This window comes from Callithrix jacchus, chromosome 4 (genome assembly GCF_049354715.1).
Source record: "Callithrix jacchus isolate 240 chromosome 4, calJac240_pri, whole genome shotgun sequence".
Taxonomy (NCBI): Eukaryota; Metazoa; Chordata; class Mammalia; order Primates; family Cebidae; genus Callithrix; species Callithrix jacchus.
This window is the reverse complement of record NC_133505.1, coordinates 7713404-7735061: the sequence shown is the minus strand read 5'-3', so window position 1 is coordinate 7735061 and position 21658 is coordinate 7713404. Positions and strand designations below refer to the sequence as shown.

Sequence of the window (21658 nt, the reverse complement as noted above, 5' to 3'; positions counted from 1 at the left end):
CAGTGCTGAGATTACAGGCTAGAGCCACTGAGCCCTAGGTTCTATTTGTCTCAAGGTTCTATTTAAGTTGTTGGACACATCCTAATGATCTCCCAAATCTAGCCACCCAACAATAAGTCTGATCTCTAAAAGCTTTCCCTTGCATAGCACTTTCCTCTCATTTCCTTCTTTTTTCCTTGCTAACTATGCTCATTACGAAAATAAAAATACAAAGTTGTTTTTGATCTAAGATAATTTATGTGTGTCTCTATTCTCTTTGGCCTGAAGGCGCCTAAACAAGCCCTGATATAAATGACCTAACTCTGTGATGCATCCCGACACTGCCCTTATTACATCATCGCGGTGTAACAGAGTTGCCGTATGAAGCAACAAAGAGTTTAAAGAAACAACAGTAATAAATAACCATGACAATACAAAATGGGCAAATGAAATATTTTCATATTGCAGTGTTAAAATATATACTACTTGTTTTAAATGAAGAATCTAGATTAAGTTCACTAAAACAGAGAAAGAGATAAGAAAAAGGCCAAATCTCTTCTCTGAAAGAAAAGGGATTTAATTCAATTCTAAGAACAGTGTTAAATCTTTAACTGCTAATCTCAAGTAGAAGTAAAAAGAGCATGTCGCTGCTGAAAACAAAACTGAAAGAGATCTAAAAACAAAATAGAAGAAAATGTAAAAAGCAAAGAAATCACAATGAAAGAATATAACAAGTTGGCAAAGTTAAAATCAAACCATATATTCATAAGGGACTGGCAAGAGACGGGTGTAATTGGGTAATTCAACAAAAGCGCTATTTAAAATGTATATGCAGCTTTGTGGACTCCACTAAGGTACATTCAGTACCCTGAGGCTAGTGTTAGAAGTCTTTCTTAGCCATAAGCCTGAAGGGCAAAAGGAGCAAACAGTTATCAGGACTGGGAAAGTGTGTCTGGAGAGAGAGCCTTTGGCCCAGCTGTGGCATTTGGGGAAGGGACAGGGCAATCACAGAGACCCAGCAGGAAGGAATGAGGATAATAACCCCTTGGCCTCACTCTCTTCCTTTTCTGCCATCTCCTGCCGGAGCCTACCATTGATGAACTAAACAGAGGCAAGGTAGTCACTGATGCAGTCCATCTAATTCAGCCTCCTGGAGCACTGAGTGGTAGAAATGAAGAGGGGATTTCTAGAAGAGCAAAGAAAGAAGACATCCAGTACATACAATGATGACATAAACAGTCATAATTGAGCATAATCTTCTTAAAAAAAAAAGTGATCTCCAATTGAGTTTTAAAAAGTAGCTCATTTGAGATATAATTCACATACCCATAAAATTCACACTGTTAAAACATACAGTTCCATGCTTCACAGTACGTTCAGTTTTACAATCATCACTGTATAATGTGAAAACATTTTCATCACCCCAAAATGAAATCCTGTGCCTGTTAGCAGTCACTGCCCACTTTCTTCTTCCTCCAGCCTGGCAAACACTAATCTACTTTCTTCTTCTGTGTATTTGCCTGCTTGTTTTGGACATATTCTACATGAAATCATACAGTATGTGGTGCTTTTGTGTCTGGCTTTTTGACTTAGCATAATGTTTTTAAGGTTCTTCCTTGTACTTTCTTCATTCCTTTTTATGGCCGAATAGCATCATTTCATTGAAGAGTAGACCACATTTTGTTTCCCTGTTCTTCAGTGGATGGAAATTTAGCTGTTTCTCCTTTATTGGCTATTATGAATCATGCTGCTATGGACATTCAAGTACAAGTTTTCTGGATGGATGGATGTATTCAGTGCTCTTTTATAAATAACCTGGAGTGGGGCTGCTGGCTCACATAGCATCATCATATTTAACATTTTGAGGAACGACCAGTTTTCCAAATAGCTATATGGTTTTACAATCCCACTAGCAATGCACAAGCATTCCAATTTCTCCATATCCTTGCCAACACATTTAATATTTTTATCTGTCTTTTTTTTTACTTTAGTCTTCTTAGTGAGTTTGAAGAGATTATCTCATGTGCTCTTGCTGTGTATTTTTCTAATGAATGTAACTGTTGTGTATCTTTTCATGTGTTGATTAACTATATGTTGTGTATATTTGTACATATATACTTGGATCATGTCTGTTCAAATTCTTTGCTCTTTTCAAAATTAGGTTATTTTTTATGGTTTCATAAGAGGTTTTTAAATATATTTTGGACATAAGTTTCTTATAAGATACGTGGTTTTCAAATACTTCCTTCTGTTCTTGCTTTCTTGATAGTGTTTTTTGATGTGTAAAAGTTTTTAATCTGGATAAAATTTAATTTTCCTAACTCTTTCGTAGCATGTGCTTTGGATGGCCAATTTAAGTCTAGTAATGCCTATTCAATAATGTATTCCTATATTTTCTTCTAAGAATTGCATATTTTATGCCTTTAATTTTAGTTTATGATCCAATTTCAGTTAATTTATATATACAATATGGAGTATGAGTCCAACTGCTATGTTTTTTTTTTTTTGAGACAGGGTCTCATTTTGTCTCCCAGACTGATTTTTAGTGGCACAACCATAGCTCACTGCAGCCTCTACGTCCTGAACTTAGGTGATTTTCCTACCTCATCTTCCTGAGTAGCTGGGACTACAGGTGTGTGCCACTGTGCCTGGCTAATTTTTATATTTTTCTGTAGAGGCACAGTTTCCCCATGTTGCCCATGCTGGTCTCAAACTCCTGGACTCAAGCAATCTGCCAGACTCAGCTTCCCAAAGTGCTGGAAGTACAGGTGTGAGCCACCATGCCCAGCCGGAACCTCTGTATTTTTACATGTGGTTATCCAGGTGTTTCAGTATCATTTGTTCAGAAGACTATTCTTTCTCTCTTGGTTCTTCTGGATTCTTCTGTCATTCTTGTAAAAACTGAATTATTTCTGACCTTTTAATTTTATTCCATTGATTTGTTTATCAACCCATATGTCAGTACCACATTGTATTGATTACTGTAGCTATGTAGTAAGTTTTGAAATCAAGAAGTGTGAATCTTCCAACTTTTTTCTAAAAAAAGATAGTATAGCTATTTTGGGGTTTCATGTCTTTCCATGTACATTTTAGCATCAGTTTGCCAGTTTCTTTTTTCAAAAAAAAAAGCCCAGCTGGGATTTTGGTAGAGATTACGTTGAGCCTATAGAAAAGTTTGGGGAGTCTGTCATTTTAGAAATAATGTCTGCCAATCTGTGAGCATAGTATGTGTTTCCATTTCTTTTTTCTTTTTAATATTTTAATGATGTTTACTGGTTGTCATTGTATAAGCCCTACGCTTCTTTGGTAAAGTGTATTTCTTAAGCATTTTACTATTTGTTGTGTTCTTATAAACACAATTATTTCTTAAATTTTATTTTCAGATTGTTCATTGCTATCTCTAGAAATGCAATTAGTTTTTGTATATTGATCTCATATTCTGAACATTAGCTGAATTCATTTATTAGTTCAATAGTTTTTTTTTAGTAAATTCCTTAGGATTTCTACATACAATACCATGCCATCTGCAAATTAAGATAGTTTTTTTTTTTTTTTTTCAGTCTGCATGGTTCTTGTCAAATTTTTCTGGAAATTGGTTGCGGTGGCAATACAGATTTATAGAGTTGTATCCTGTAAGTTTTATATGTCATGTTTTCACTTTGATTTGTTTCATGTATGTTCTAATGTCTTGTGACTTCTGCTTAGTTCCTTGATTTATTGGGTATGTGTTAATGTCCACAAATCTTTGAAATCCCCAAATTTTCCTCCAATTTATTTTCTTCTATTTATTTCTAATTTTATTTCATTGTGGTTAGAGAACATACTTTTGTGCGATTTCAAAGCTTTTACATGTATTAAACCTCGTTTTATGGCCAAAAAGTGGGACATCTTAGAAAATACTTCATGTGCACTTGAGAAGAATGTGTATTATTGTGATGGGTGGAGTGTTCTGTATATACCTGTTAGACCTAGTTGGTTTACAGTTTTGTTCAGGTCTTTTACTTTCTTGTTCATCTTGTGCCTATTTGTTCTATTCATTATTGAAAGCTGGGTATCAAAATCACCAAGTATTCCAATAATTCAAATTATTGTCAGTGACTCACATGTTTTGCATTTCAATTTCTTCATCTATAAAGTTTTTGCTTTATATACTTTGCAGCTCTATTGTTAAATGATTATATATATGTATATATAATTATGTCTTTCTGATGGATTCACATTTTATTATGTTAAAAATATTTGTCACTAGTAGCAACTTTTTCTTAAATTTTATTTTTTTCTGATATTAGTAGAATCACTTCAGTTCTCTTCTGGGTATATTTTATATGACCTGTCTTTTTTCTTCTTTTCACTTTCAGCCAACTTATTTGTGTGTTTGAATCTAAAGTATCTTTTGTGGATGCCATATAATTTCTGACTTTTAATTGTAATGTTTGATCTATATATATTTAATGCAATTACTGATTTGAAGCTGCCATTTTTTTACTAGTTTCTTACATCTTTTGTTTTTCTGTTCCCTCTTTGCTGCCTTTCTTTATATTAAATAGATACTTCTAGCCTACCATTGTAATTTTCTTATAGTTTCTTTTACTTTTTTGGAAATTATTTTATGTTGGTTGCTTTGGGGATTAAAACTAAAATTTTAAATTCAATAATGTAGTTCAGATTAATATTAATTTTAATATAATTCAAAAATTTGGAACAATATAAAACCATTTATTTTTTTGTTTCTTTATGATTCTACTGTCATATAGATCCTATTTTTATACATTATAAGCCTATCAACACATTTTCATCATTATTTTATTCAATTGTGTTTTAAAGAAAAAAGAAAAATACATTTCTGCATTTTTACAAAATACATATATACATTTTATAAACAAAAATATATTTATGTTGTTTTTTATATATACCTATGCAGCTAACTTTACTAGTCCTCTTTGTTTCTTGGTGTAGATTTGAGGTGCTCTTCAATGTCACTTCATTTCAGTCTGTTGGGCTCCCTTTAGTATTTCTCTTTTTTTTTTTTCAGACGGAGTTTCACTCTTGTTACCCAGGCTGGAGTGCAATGGCGCGATCTCGGCTCACCGCACCCTCCGCCTCCTGGGTTCAGGCAATTCTCCTGCCTCAGCCTCCTGAGTAGCTGGGACTACAGGCACGTGCCACCATGCCCAGGTAATTTTTTTGTATTTTTAGTAGAGATGGGGTTTCACCATGTTGACCAGGATGGTCTCGATCTCTTGAGCTCATGATCCACCCGCCTCGGCCTCCCAAAGTGCTGGGATTACAGGTGTAATATTTCTTATAGGGCAGTCTGAGAGGGCCAAATTGTCTGTTTTTGTTTAGCTGAGAATGGCTTAATTCCTCCCTTATTTTTGAAGGATATTTATACTGTACATAGAGTGTTTTTCTTTTTGGACATACCACCCCATTGCCTTCCAGCCTCCAAGGTTTTTGATAATCTTATTGAGATTCCTTTTTTTTTTTTTGTACACATTTATTTTTATTGTAACAAAGCAACTTGTACATTTTTAACGTTTAAAACTGAGCATCATCTTTCCTTTCCAGTGAAACAAAAAGAAAATTTAAAAATAAACAGGAACAAAATTACAATAGAGAATGTCAATTCCAAATAAGATCCTATAGGTTCTGCTGATTCTCCCATTGAGTGGCAGGGCTCAAGTCATCATTAGGAGAGAATTTATTTTAAAAGTGTCATCTTAAACTGCAAGGATGTCTGTCAAATGTCACAATTAAACATGCCAAAGGAGAAGCCATGTTGTCAAAATGCCCACTTACCCCACCCAGACATCTCAGACCCACCCTTTGCTGGCCTTCTATAACCCCATTTTTTAAAGTTTTTTTTTCTTTTTTTTAAACAAGAGAAAGTAGAGAGATACATGTTGGTAAATGCTAACTGTCCATATTCACATAGAGACACAGTGTACTCTCTGAGCCCAATATACAGAGAAAGGAGGAAAAAAGCTAGAATTCTATGCACTACTACACAGGGGCCTAGCACCCTCCAGCTTCCAGCAGAGCGAAGGGAGCAGGTTCTTCTTTTTTCCCACAGAGCTCAGTGGTATTGATTCCATACAGTTTTTGTTAAGACAGGAAGGGATAAAAATGAATTTCAAACAGAAAGGGGTAGAGACTCTTTTCCCCTTGTATCCTGCTCAAGATATTTCCCCCCAAAATAAGTTGAGAACCATGGTGTAGAGAAAAGAGACCTCAAAAACAGGGTGACTGAGCACGAGAGGGAAGGAAAAAAAAAAAAAAAGACTGCAACTTGCTCCCAGGGACTGGAGAAAATTTTAAAAAAGGAAGGTTGGAACCCATCAGTGTTCTATTAGTCATCTTCTCCTTCATCCTCCTCTCCTTCCTCCCCTTCATCATCATCTTCATCTTCTTCACCTTCATCCTCATCCCCTTCTTCATTGATATCTTCTAATCCTTCCTCCTCTTCATCATCATCATCATCTTCTTCTCCTTCTTCATCATCCATATCAGGAACCAAGTAGTATTGTAATGGGTTTGGCCAAATATCATCTTTGATGACCTCTCCTAATTCATCAGCACCTGCATCAGAATGGTCAGTAAACCAGGTAAAGAAGCTCTCTGGTTCCTCATGCTGCCTCTTCCTGCTGGCGTTATTCTGCGTTTGACTTGAACGTTTCGTCAAATCCTTTCCAGATTTCCATTTGATTTCAGTGGACTTTGAAGATGGATCACCACTCTCATTCAGATGAAATTCTTTGGAGAGAACTTTATTTTCAAAGTAAGGATTTTCATCAAAATAAAAATCTATTCTGTAACCTGATTTAATATCTTCAAATTCTGTCACTTCAACTCTGGTCTAATAATGCAGTGCAGACACTTGTGGATGGTTGACAAATGTTGTTACCCCAAAATTTGGGATTTTGGCGATCAATTCTGACCTCTTCTGAAAAAATGGTTGGCGGAGTTTGTTATATTTCTGTTCTACTTTCAAAATCTCCTCACTGGCTTGTTCATTAAGTCTGTCTATTTCATTTTGTACTTCATCAATGTGTTCAATTGCTTCTTGCTGTTCTTTTTCTCCCTTCTTCGGCAAGCCTGCAGAGGCCGATGTCTCCCCCAGTCCCTGAGCAGGAGGTGGTCTTGGTTTCTTCTTTTGGGGCGGGAGTGGAGACTGGCGTTTGGGGGCCATGTTTCTGGGGAAGTCTGAGAACCGGAGCACAAGTCTTCTTGCTCGTTCGCAAGCAGGTGGAACACTCGAGGTTCCTTTTTATCTGATGAGTCACTTTGTCTTTTTTCTTTCTGCATCCAACATTTCTCTTTCTTTTTTTGGCCTTTAAGAGTTTAGCTAAAATGAGTCTAGGTATAGATTTCTTTGAGTTTATTTTGCTTAGACTTTATTTAACTTTTCAAATGTGAAGATTAATGTTTTTCAAATTTTGTATTTTTTGGTTTTTATTTCATCAAATATTCTCTGCTCCTTTCTTTCCACTCCTTCTGGGAATCCCATTTTGCACATGTTATTGACCCTTGAACAACATGGGTTTGAACTACTTATATATGGATTTTCTTCTGCTTTTGTCTCTCCTGAGACAGCAAGACCAGCTTCACAACAATATAAAACCATTGCCTTTCCATTTTTTTCTGGCATTATTGTCATACTAATTATATTTTTATACATTACTACCTTCCTTGTATTTAGTAGGTATCTTAGCTTACCAGTGTAGTTCTCTTATTGTTTTTATCACTGATTTTTAAAGTTATTTTCTATTTTCCCTTCCTTCTTTTCCTTAGCCTATTCAATGTAAAGTTGATGAGAATGAAGACCTTTATGATGATTCACTTCCACATAATGGACAATAAATATATTTTCTCTTCCTTAGAATTCTCAGTAACATTTTCTGTTCTTTAGTTTACTTTATTGTAAGAATACAGCATATAATACACATAACAAACAATATATATGTTAATTGACTGTATGTTATTGGTAAGGCTCCCAGTCAATAGTAAGCTATTACCAGTAAAGTTTCGTGGGAGTTAAAAGTTATACACAGATATTTTACTGTATTGGGGGGGTCAGTCCCCCAACTCCCACATTGTTCAAGGGTCAATTATATTGGTACACTTGATGGTATCACATACATCTCTGAGGGTCTATTCATTTTTTTCATTATTTTGTTTTTCTGTTCCTCAGACTGAATAATCCCAGTTGACTTACCTCTGTTAAAAATAAATTATTTAATATTCTGCCAGTTCATATCTGCTGTTGAACCAGCTAGTAAATTTTTTATTTTTAAAATTTATATTTCTTTATTGATATTCTATATTTGGTAAGATATTTTTCATATGATTACTGTGCGACCCCTCCTGTAGACCCCTGCCCGGTACCCGATCCCAAGTAAACAGCTCGAGAGTTTGAAGCCGAGGTCAGGTTTATTGGGACCAGCGGGCAGGCCAGAAAAGGAAGGAGATCGGGGCTGGCTGCGACCCCGTAACTGGGGTAGGAGGGTCTTATGGGGGGTGGATGGGGCATGGACACAGGGCTGGCGGAGTGTCGTGGGAGCTTAGGATAGGCTGTCCGTCTCTAGGCAGACTGCTGAGGTGGCCCAGAGGGTTACGTGTCGGTTCAGGATAGGCTGAGGCTTGGCGGGCTTTACTGCTGCGATGATTGGCTGCTTGTTGTTGCTGGGCAGAACAGAGCAGGCTTGGCGGGCTTTTCTCAGGGCAGCAGGAAGCCTGAGGGGAGGGTGGGGGCAAGAAACCTGGGGGAAAGATGGCGGGACTTTCTACCGAACAATTACCTTTAAATCTTTAATTTTTGTTTTAGTTTTGTGAACTTACAATAGCTGATTTAAAAGCTTTGTCTAGCAAGTTTTATCTCTTAGTTTTCCTTAGGAAGTTTCTATTGACAGTGTTTTATTCCCATGTAGTATCCACACTTTCCTGTTTTTAAATGCGTTTTGTAAAGTTTTATTACATCTTGAATATTTTGACTAAAATATAATATAGTAAATGTGGAAATCAATGTTCCCTTCATTAAGTCTTTAAACATCTTACTTGAAACACAAAATGCACTAAAAAATAAACTATGAGCAAGGAACTATCAGTTGTAACTAACCCTAAGGAAATCAGAAATGACAACATTATTGCTTGACACAGAAAAGACTTAAGGTGACTCAAGATAAAAATAATCAATGGAAGAGAAGTTTGTTTCACATTGGTAAAATGTATTCTATCATCAATACTTAATACTTTTGAGGCATTGTGTATTAAATAATGTACCATCAGTTTTCGGTTGCGTAAAGAAAGAAAGCCTAACAACACTGAGTGACAGTGACAGCAATTTAGAAGGAAAGGAATATTGAAGATTTGAAAACATCATTTAACTTGTTGAGTTATGACAAATGTGTTAAGACTTATAACTCAAAAATAGAGAATGACATCTCCTTTTCAAGAAACCACTGAACATTTAAAACATTAATTGAATGATGCCTCAACCTCAGTAAATTTCTCATAGCTGGTGTTTATGTGTATAATCTCTGGTTACAATAAAACACACTTTGATTAACAGAGAATAATTTTTAAACTAATTAACTGTAAATTAAATATATTATTTCCACTATATAGTTGTTTTGAAAGATAGGAAATAAAATACCATTATTGACCATTAGGGAAACCAACATTAAAATTACTACATGTTATTATTCAAGGTGTCTGTTTTAATAAGTCATAAAGTTGGATGCACTGAATTGTTACAGTATGCCTCATTTGTGCTAAACTGTCTGAATAGAATATTTTATCCATTTCTCTGGTATGGACACTGAAGGTTGGAAAAATGAGTATCTCTGCAGAGTCAACTGTGTATGGAAAGTAAATTCATTGTCTTAAATTCATTCGTTATATAAGAAAAAGTCATGAAAGTGAATTAAAAAATAATATAAAAAAATACATATCTAATTCAAAAGGCTGGGAAAAGAGGAACAAGTTCAAGGCAAGCAGGAGAAAGGAAACTGAGGATTTGAAAAGTAAACTTTTGATCACAATAGCATTTTAAATTTATGCTTTCAGACCCTTGTGTAAAAAGCAAACAAATGAAAAGCTCAAGAAGCTCCAAAAAAGCAAAAATAGAAAATGGAAAACCAAACAAGAAACCAAACCCTTTCTAAAAATACCATAGTAGCAAGTAAAATATTACAATTAAAAAGAAAAAAAAACCCAAAGACATGACTGAATGCCAACACCAATTTAAAAAGAATTTTTCTTTGTAATCTTAAGACTGTCATTTTCTTATTACAGTGCATTAGCCAGGACTTCTAAAACAATATTAAATAATAGAGGGCATAGTACAGTCAGCATTATCATCTCAATCCTGACTTAGAGGCAAGCATTTCTAACATTTCACCATTAAGTGCATTGTTGCAATGCCTTTTTGTTCAATGCCCTTATCAGATTAGACATATTTTCTTATATGCATGGCTTCTGCTACTTTTTCCTCTCATTCCTTTGACCCAACAAACCCTTACCATCTCAGGGTTTTCATATACATATTTCTAGATTGCTTTTGCCCTCACTTTTCAGCAGAATGGTCCTCAAGATTACTTCTTCCCACTGGAACAGATTTCTTATATGTTTCCATGGGACTCTTATCTTTCCCTCAGAGCTCTCATCACCATTTTAATCAGGGGTAACTACTTATGTGTTGTCATTTTTTCCCTATCAGCTCCATGAATACGGGGCTACCTCTTATTGGCTTTAGTTTCAACAATCAGTTATGCTATCCCTGGCTCATGAGGCATGCTTGATATGGGCTTGTTGAATGCATGAAATAATACTTACAATAAAATAGTGACTAACAACTGCCTTTTAAAAATACGATTCATAGGTTTCTCAATGCCATGACCTTCATAGCCTCGGATTCCAAGATTCCATTTTTTTTTTTTTTTTTACAGGATGTCTCTAATCAACCTATTTATTTATTTACTTATTTATTTATTTTTGAGATGGAGTCTTATTCTGTCGCCCAGGCTGGAGTACAGTGGAGTGACCTCTTCTCACTGCAATGTCCTCCTCCCAGGTTAAAGTGATTCTCTCACCTTAGCCTCCCAAATAGCTGGGATTACAGACATGTGCCACCACACTGGACTAATTTTTGTATTTTCATTAGAGATGGGGTTTTGCCCTGTTGGCCAGGCTGGTCTCGAACTCCTGACCTCAGGTGATCTGCCCAGCTCAGCCTCCCAAAGTGCTGGGATTATAGACGTGACTCACTGCACCCAGCCAGTTAACCTATTTAAAATAGAACTTCCCTCACGATCTGATTCTCATCCTTTACTTAGCTTTATTTTTCTTAATGAATAATTGAATAATTGAAACAGAATATATTCATTTTTGTGTTCATTGCCCCCAACTAGAATGTAAGCACAGTAAGAACAGGAACTTTTTCAGTTTTCTTCATCATGATATATCACCAACACCCAAAACAACATCTTGTAGATTCTCAATAAATATTGTTTAAATTAATCATGAGAAATCTAAATGGATTTCTTACATATCAGATTCTAAAACTGTAATGTAATAAAAGCAAAAATTGTTAAGGGTCTGATTGTCCATCATTGTTAGGATTTCTATTGTTGTGATTTCTTTCTAATTTGGCCTTGAGGTCATAAGCTCTTGTCCTGCCCTGACCAGAAATTCAAGGGATTCAGCCATGAATGTTTACAGTGTACTTGTCATTGGATACTTCTTTATCTTGGCAGATGGCCTAATGCTTGAGTGTACAGACCCGTGACCAGGTGTCCCTCTCATAAGATCTTGTTTATGCTATCTGATATCCTACTGGCTCATGTGTGACTTGTGTCCAGTTTATTCCTAACAGGATAACTACTTTCTGAGAGAAAGCACTGCCCAGAAAGAAGGGTGTGTTCAGCTGTGTGTGTGTGTCAAGTGAGACACAGCGAGCAAGTGAAACCAAAATGCATGAACCAGAAGAAATTTGTTACTCATAGGTCCAAGAGAGGTTAGGAGTGCCAATGGGAGGCCTATATAAAGTCTAGAGGTGTCAGGGAACTCAACCAGCAGGTGGAGTAGGAGGGAGAGAGGAGACCTGTGTGAGTCTGCCTTTATTAAGGTTCGTGGGCAATATTCCTTAGACTGTCTAGCAGGAGTTGTGTTTGGTTACTGTATTAGTCTGTTTTCACATTGCTACAGAGAAATACCTGAGACAGGGTAATTTATAAAGCAAAGAGGTTTGATTAGCCTATCATTCTTCATGCTGTATAGGAAGCATGGCAGCATCATCTGCTCAGCTTCTGGGGATACCTCAGGAAACTTATCATCATGGCAGAAGCTGAAGTGGGCCAGCACTTCATATGATTGGAACAGGAGAAAGAAAGAGAGGCTGGAGGTGCTACCCACTTTTAAACATCCAGATCTTGTGAAAACCCACTCATCATCAAAAGAATTGCATCAAAGGGATGATGCTAGACCATTCACTGGTAATTCATCCCCATGATCTAATCACCTTCCACCAAGCCCCGCCTCCAACTTTAGGGATTATTATTTGACATGAGATTTATTAGGGATACAGTTCCAAACCTTATCAGTTAGTTTTTAAAAAGCTTGCTAATGGAGAAAAGAAAATTTATTTACATGATATTGGTGTTGACCATTAGGTTTCATTATAGTCAACAACTGTGGAGTGTTATGTTGTGGGTCAGTAAGATGGAGGAATGAGAGAGCGTGTCTCAAACAACTGCATGGAAAGGGGTGGCTGTAACTAAACCAGAAGAGACACGGTACAACTGTGTTTTCAGCAACTTATGGGGATCCAAAAATGGTTTCCAAAGCAACAACTGTATTGAATAAATTTATGACACCAGTATTCTTTCTTCCCCTGACTATAGGTAGAAGGAATCTTGGTGGTTATATTACCCCAAAATTCTTATTTATACTATTCTAGTTAAAGGGAGGTGAGAAAAAAATTTAGTCACAGAGGCCCAGTTGATATACATTAGAAAAGGCTGAACAAGAAGAGAAAAATAGAAGGAAAAAGAAAGATGGCATACACAAGCTATGGGTGAGAATACTTTTGCATTGGGATTTGATGGTAAGTAAATAAAAGAATTTCAGAATTGTAGGGGAACACTTTTGGGAAGACATTAATGGAGAGAGATACTGTTCTGTACATTAGTACTACATGTACTTGTAATAGAACTGCATTTACCCTGTATTATTTTCTTGAGATCCTAACTAAAGATTTGATGCTTTTATTGTTAATTTTTATTTGCAGGATATAATTCAAAAGTAAGCCAAAAGTAACCCATGTACCTCCAGTCATATTTGGGGAGATAATAAGGCTTACTTCTGTGATAGTGAACTTAAAATGAAGTTTTTCGTTTTACTTCTAATTCAAATTATTACACTAGACTTGAGCCAAGATTATTTTTATCAGACTTTCATAGCTTTGACAAAATACTTTGAAGAAAAAGGAGGACATGAGGTGAACAAACTTCTTGCACTATGATAGTACTAAAAACAAACAAAATAAAAAAGTACGTGATTGCACTTACACATACATGTGCATATATTCACTATTAAAAAAGAAAAACAAAATGATATAATGGAGTTAACACTGAGGTCAAAATACAGTACAAGGGAGAATGTGCTGTTTGGAACGGTATGTTCCAGGGAAGGAACAGATACTACAAAGCTGTATATGTGTTCACCAGATAGAAGACGTCTTAAGAATCTCCTTCCTGCATTTGCTGCCTGAGAGTGTTTAACCAATCTCCATGGAGTCTCTGGTTTTTAAGGAGTTAGTATCACTTCTGGATATGTAGAGAAGACTGATGGTAGCCAAGGTTGAGTTAATTCAAAGTTCCTGGTTGTACAAGTGAAACACTAGATCAGTGGGGACTTGGAAATTGCTAGAGGATTTTCAAATAAGCAGGGTTTGGGACCACTGATAAAAACTAATTGCTAACAGAAACTTCAGAAACATGGCAGAAAGAACCATGCCAGTGATTGGTGAAAATATTTCATACAGTAAGATTTTTAATGACAAAGAATGAAAAGCCTCAAGGGTTGGAATGTTTTATTGACTCACTTATTCTGCAGAGACTGAACTAAGACTTTGTCAGTCATCTTTATGGCTCCTTCTGTGCTGGCATCTCTTAAGCTTTAGAGAAGTATGAGGACCAACACTTGTTAAATTTAAGATTGTTCTTCAGTAAAGAAGACAGATATTTTCCATATTTGCATTAGATTGCATTTTCCACTGAAGTGATTTGCCATAGACCAGTGAAGATGAGCTCAAAGATTCTTACAGAGTTGGGTAAGACTCATGAAGGAGTGATCTTTGGGCCATGTTGGCTAAACGTTCTTGAATTTCCTAACAGAACCCAAGGGATAACTTGAATATCCATTGTTAGCTGAATTCATGAGGGCTTAGGAAGAAACAGTGGTCACTTTAGTTGTCCCTTGGAAGTTTTATTGAGTAAGGACATTTCATTGTGATTTGTTGAGGGTGACTTTAGAATTAGAAGTTAAGTAGGCGACTGCCAACTGCCACAGTTGGAGTTCTGAGTGAATGGGGTGCTGGTGGACAGAGATTAGGTCAGTTTGTCAGTATCAATTAAAATATTCCTCAGGGCTAGCCAGGGACACACCATGGGGATTATGCTACTTAATTTTTACCTAGTGTGAGAGGGGGAGTCATAATTGTTTTAGGCATAGATACTAGCTATATTTAGAAGTTAAATGCAACCAGATTAATGATGGATTGGTTGTGGACAATGTGGAAGATGCTAGGTTGTTAATAGTGGTAGGCAGAAACGGTTGGGTCATGTTCCAAAATGGAGACCAAAGAAGGAAGAAAAGTTTTAGAAAGTAAGGGTCATCCGCGCAATTTCAGATTGACTGTATTTTAGCAATCATTTAACCCAACTTGTTCTTTATTACCAAGAAATAACTGAGATCTCCAAATATCAAGTGATCAATGGAATTAGCCGAAAAGCCAATCTTAGAACCCAGACTTACTAAACCATAAGTCCCAAGATAATATTTTTCAGAAATGAAATTACTGGGGTCATGAATGGATGATCCAAACAGCAAATTAAGATTCATAAAATAACCAAAGGACTGAAGAAAAGGGTGGCAGGCTGGAGGTATAATGATAATGTTTGCCTCATTATCAGTGAGTATGAAGGGGGCTAATCAAGAACTTAGTAGAAAGTGGAAAGATAATTGATACTAGCTAGTGGTAAATGTAGTTAGATATTCTGAACCTCAAATTATATAATTTTATAACAAATATCAGTCTTCTATAGAAATGACAATGTATAGTTCACAAAGCCATCAATACATAATAGTTTTGCTCATTAAACCTTGTGCAATAATATTCCTTGTGTGATAATACAAAGTCAAGCAGGGAAAAGTAGCCTTTGATAATAGCCCTCAATTTGCTTGCGATTACAGGAATACTGAGTGCTAAAAGTTACTACCTTCAGCTCCTAGGAAAACAAACAGTGATGAATAGAAATACAACATAATATAGAAATACAAAAGTATGAGGGCTAATAGTGAAGCCAATGTTGCATTACTAATGGAAATTTCTAGTACTGTCTGGATAAATCTGCTTCTCTGTTTGAATTCTCTAATTTCTCGCATACTTACTACTCCTTTCCAAAAAGAATTTCTTTACTTTAATTTAAAAACCACTTGCTCAAGGCACTTGTGAAGACCTCTGAGCCAACAAAATATGGATTTCTTTGCTCTTTTAATTATGTGCCATGTAACCAATATAAATATAGTACACAAACCACACCATATTCATGGACCTGATTGCTTCTGGAAGCCAGTGGCTACATCTTCATAATATATTTGTGGTTCTCAGTAGGCAGAGATTATATTTACTCCAAGGAACATAAGACAGAAATACAAAGTAAATGAATTCTGACCTCATAAGGTCAGAATGCATAAAATCAGAAATAGATATGAAACTTTTTGTTTCTTGGTTTAGTATTTTGGCACTGTTTTTCCTTGATCTTTTTTTAATACATCTGCAGCATTTGGTATGATCTAGGTTACTTGGAAAAAATGAATCTAGAAGTGACTGTCTTCTTTTAAAGTCTGCTGAATATACTCCTATGTGCATAGTAGAAACATTAAAATAAAGTGTTCTCTTAAGGAGGTGGAAGCCTACATATGGAGAGATTTAGTAGAAGTTAGTCCCAGTGCTGAAAAATCAGTAGTGCATATGATGTCTCACACTTTTCATATGTTGAACATTTTAGTATGATTTACAGATAACTGTTACTTTCAATAAAGTGCAGAAAATGAAGAAGGTATTTCTGTAGTATAAAATAATATATCAAAAATAAAGCTGTCAATACACCTCAGTCCCTCTTCATAGTACTTGCCCATATATGGAACTCAAAGCACTGTGGCTTTGCAAGAGGAGACTCAAAAGAGACTTTAATGGTGATTAATGCTAATTCTAAATATATATTCTTGATGAATGCAAAACCTAATAAGGTGATTTAAAATGTTGAAAAGAGTCTTATACAAACTTAAAAGCTGCTTTCTTTGAAAAATTAAACTTGTTCCCTTTTAAAAGATGACATCATCCAAGATGTGTTTTTAATCAATTATCATTGCTGATAATTCAGAGGGCAACATGTATGGAAAAACAATGGCATGATTAACTAGGCACTGACCTTGTATCATGGCTCTGGTCCAGGGAGAGCTTATTAGTTTTAGCTAGCAGTAAATATAAAGCCAAGGGCATCATAAATCACAACAGTCGGATTAATCTGAATATGAATCAGGCATATGGATAAAACTGAGACATTTCCAGTTAGTTTAAAAACAAAGACATGAGACCAGTGAAGAGGAAGTAATTTTTGTACCCAAGTCTATGAATGATCCTTTTTATTTTATGTCAAATTTTAAAGAAAATGGTCCTTCTATTTAATTGAGAATTTTTCTTAATTAAATAATTTAGAAACATGAGCACCTAAGATTGCTTCTGATTCAGGTCTGGGTAAAATTCTTTGCAAGGGAGTTATGTGTATTTTGCTTCTTAAAGCATTTTGTCCAGTCATATCATTAGATGTCTGGGGAGTCAGCATAACGTAGAGCATAGTTTTAGTCAGTTAACTAGCTGGACCATATTCGATGATGATAGAAAATGGATTGCATAAATTTTTGAGCCCCTTTTTGATTAATCCCTAATATACACATATATTAGTCCATTCCTGCATTGCTATAAAGAACTACCTGAGGCTGGGTAACTTATAAAGAAAAGAGGTTTCATTGACACAGTACTGCAAGTTGTACAGGAAGCATAGCTGGAGAGGCCTCAGGAAGCTTAAAATCATGGCAGAAGTTGAATGGGAAGAAGGCAGGTCTTACAAGACCAGAGCAGGAGAAAGAGATGGAGGGAGGGGCGCAGGTGCTACCATTTTTCTTTTTCTTTTCTTTTCTTTTTTTTTTTTTTTTTTGAGATGGAGTTTCACTCTTGTTGCCCAGGTTGGAGTGCAGTGGTGCCATCTCGGCTCACAGCAACCTCTGCCTCTTGTGTTCAAGTGATGTCTCCTGCCTCAGCCTTCCAAGTAGCCGGAATTACAGGCATGCGCCACCACACCTGGATAATTTTGTGTTTTTAGTAGAGATGGGGTTTCTCCATGTTGGTCAGGCTGGTCTGAAACTCCCAACCTCAGGTGATTCACCTGCCTAAGCCTCCCAAAGTGCTGCTATTACAGGCATGAGCTGCCATGCCTGGCCTAGTGCTACACATTTTTAAACAACTAGATGTTGTGAGAACTCTATCACAAGAACAGCAAGGGAGAAGCCCACCCCCATGATTCAATCACTTCCCACCAGGCCCCTCTATTTACACTAAAAATTACACTTGAACATGAGATTTGAATGGGACTAAAAATTACACGTGAACACGAGATTTGAATGGGAATACAGAGCCAAACTATGTCAACACACATGAGCTTAACAGTATTTTTAGAAGAACCTTGTGTAATAACACTTTTGAACTTATTTTTCACATGTAGAAGGAGTGTTAAGAGAGTAAATTGCATTTTGGGTTGGCAATACGTGCCTTTTCTAACTGTCCTGAATATGTTCATCTTATATTGCAATATTTGATAATGGGTCAGAATCTACATGTTTGAGTTTGCATAGTTTGTGCTTTCTAGACATAAGTCTATGGTAATATGATCATTAGAGGAAGATGGAAAAGGAAAAATGCCCTCTATGAACCCTCAATTCATTATTTGCTTTTGTGGTAAAATAGCAAGAATATAATTATTGTAGTAAATACTACTTTCTTTTTAATTTTAAGAGAAAATTCAACAAAACAACTGGGTATGGAAACATGGAAACACAACCGAACAGTATCCTAAGCCAGTGATATTAGGTATTCAAAAACACACATGTGCTTCATACTCCTTGGGGGTTTTTATATGGACATTCTTCTATGCATATATATTTATTTTTCAAGCAGACATACTGACATATGTAACATATATATTTCCCCACTGTCATCTGCTTATAAGCCATCTGCTATTGCTGCTTTGATATTTTCCATTAAGACTTATCTGTTCTTTCCCAGAGGCACTGATAGTATTCACTATGGTGTATGTCATACTGATGGCCTGTTTCTGTCAGAAGATGAATTAATGTGAGATGCTTAATTCCAGAAGGCTCCTAGGAATCAGAAAAGGTGGTCTGCATCTGTGTTTTCTCCAACTTGGTTCATTCTAGAAGTGCATGTACAAAAAACAACGAAAAAATCAAACCAAAGGCCTTTCAAGTACTTTAATTGTTTTAGAGATTTCTATTCAGAGCAAAGCATGGATAGAATAGCTAGAATAAAATTATCATGCACATGTGATTACTATCCTGCAATGATGATACACACGTTCTCACCCTGTTTGAGAGAGGGTTAAATTAACTTAGTAAATTAAAAGATTAAATCAGAGGAAGTTAAAAGAGAAAGAAAAAAATCCATTTTTATGACTGGAGAAAATCTGAAATTATATAGGGTAGGTAAAATTTTTATGTCATTCAATTTTGTTAGGATATAGCAAGCCAATTAGATAAAATTAAATTTCAAGCCTGATTGATTTTTTAAATATTCATTTTAAGCACTGCATTTGCTGTTTATTATATAGGAAATATCAAAGAAAGTCTGCTGCACCCAGGAATTAAATGAAACCTATACTGTCAGTAGCCTAGCAGGGGCTTTTGATAAAGTATTATGACATTTCTATATTATGCAGCGCTATAAAATGCTAAACATACACAGAACACAGGACTATAAGTTTAAGAAAGTACATACTGGAAGCTGGAGTGTTTTGGCATTTATAGCTGGCTAGCACGGGAAGATAATGAGGAGTTTGATACTTTGGAAATCATAACTATGAAATATATAACAATAGTATCCCATCAAGCTGGATCATATATCACACAATATTGGAGGATAATTCAAGTCTGCAGTGCAATCTGCTTTTCATTTCAAGTGGAGGGCCAATGTAAGCCATAATTTACCCAGGTAGTACTCATGTGGGAAATAATGACAAATTTAGAGCAACTCATGACAGAGAAATACACATAGGAAAAACACAAAAGATTTTATGTCTTCTTGGATCTCAACTTTTTTTTCCTTATTATTCTTACTTTTCTTTATAACTGAAAAACTTTTTGTGTTAAAATGGATTTGTGATAAAATATAAGTATTTACTTAAAAATAGACACATAAAATTACCAGGCATTGGTAATTTCCCAAACTGATAGAGATAAAGTGGGATAAATTTACTTGACAGATAAATTTACATTCCCAGTATTTCCCAAACTGTGGATGGAATTAAAGTGGGATAAATTTGCATGACAGTTTATTGTGGATATTTAAGGCTCCAGGAAAATCTGAATTTAATTCTCTACTGGGAATAATTTTCCATGTTAAGATATACAGTGACTGTTTTCTTATACATCAATTATTTCACTATCAAAAAACCTCTTTTGCATTATATAGAAATGGAGTTGAGGTGGCATAGGACCAGCCCTTCTGGATTTTGTAAGGAATTCAATGACTGATAATTCTATTTTGACTCTTCATATCAGTATTTTATGAGATATTAAAAGACAGCTGGGTGACAGAAGGAATTGTTGGGGAAAAATAGAATAGGATTTTGTCATCTGAAAAAATAGTGGGAATTCTTTGGCCATAGGCAATTTTTCTATGTAGACTTTGGCCACCTGCCACGTGGGACCTCCATCCTGTAACACTAGATGAAAATATGGCAGCTATAGAGGGGTATAGAGGGAGTTTGGGGATATGGACCTGAGTGTTAGATTCATCTCTACCCCTATTTACCTTTTCTATCAGATGGGGAGATACTTCTCCATTCTAAAATCTAAGTTCATTGTGAAACAGAAATCTAAGGTTCCAAAGTATATATACATCCCTCCTGTATATAAGGTAAGGTTCCAAAGTCATGAGTTTTAGAGAGAAAGAGAAGGCTGAATCCTGTCTCCAGTACTGATCAGCTGTAGGGTTTGGGGTAAGTTACTCCGTCTCTGTGGGGCATAGTTTCTTCATATGTAGAATGGAGTTTGTATTAGCTACTCCATGGTGTTGTTATGGGCATAAAAATGAATATATTATTTAATTTTTGAAAGTAAATAAAAGTAACAAATGACTGTTATTATTTTAATGATAATCTTTAAAAGAAGCTGCTATTTCCACCCATCAAATGCTGTATATATTTCTGAGTGATACTTATGGAGAAGGAACAATTAGTTAGACAATAATTTCTAATTTTTTATGACCATTAATTGGTGATAACTAAGCATTCTTGTATAACAGTAATCATTCAGTATTTCTTTTTGACTCTTCTACTCTTGCACATAGCTTGTTCAGTTTCTTGGAGAAATCTGGACTTCTTAATTGACGGAGTGACACATCATGATCATCACTAAGCTCAATAAAGATTGTTGGAAAATGTGTCAAACGTTCTTAATCAAATCGAACTAAACTTCTTTGTGATCCTTTTTTTCTAGAATAAAACAAATCAAAGTAAAAAGGCTTAAAATTGGACATCAAGATGCCTTCATTTACTTAATGATAGTAAGTTCAAGCACAAATAACAGAATTTCCTAATATTTTCCTTAAAGTTACTTGTAATTCTATAAGATAAACTATGGAGATGAAAATCAAGCAAGAGAAAGAAGAATTATAAGATATGGGAACAATGTGGGCATTTGATATTTTCTTGGCATGAAGATTTTATATTTAACCCTTTAAAGGTGTTCAATTATTTGTTATAACTTTTTTTTTTTTTTTAAACACACCTCTGTGTAGAGGGTTGATTTTCAACAGAGCACATCAAGGGGGCTGCTTTGCTATGTATGAAACCTGACCCAGAAGCAGGTCATCTAGGAAAGATTTAGCACCAGGCTTCCCACAAACAAGCTTTGTGTGGGGTGACGGTAGCCACCTTTCTTTGTGTTTAACTGAGGTGAAACCTATACAACATAAAAGTAACCATTTCAAAGTGTACGATTTGGTAGCATTTAGTGCATTCACAGTGTTGTGCCACCACCACCTATCTAGTGGTGAAACATATTCATCACCCAAAAGGAAACCCCATACCCACTGAGCAGTTAA

General features: G+C 35.6%; 1 protein-coding gene and 1 pseudogene across 5 annotated transcripts in view; one reads left to right on the top strand and one right to left on the bottom strand.

Annotated features, from left to right (window-relative positions):
- The window catches only part of LOC144582011 (uncharacterized), a 449998-nt gene that overhangs the window by 125920 nt on the left and 302420 nt on the right, over positions 1-21658 (top strand). For all 5 annotated transcript variants that reach the window (XR_013533633.1, XR_013533634.1, XR_013533636.1 and 2 more), the window contains exon 2: positions 5012-5154. The gene's annotated coding sequence lies outside the window, so the exon portion shown is untranslated. The remainder of the gene's footprint in view (positions 1-5011; positions 5155-21658) is intronic.
- On the bottom strand, positions 5849-7183 carry LOC100413280 (protein SET pseudogene; annotated as a pseudogene).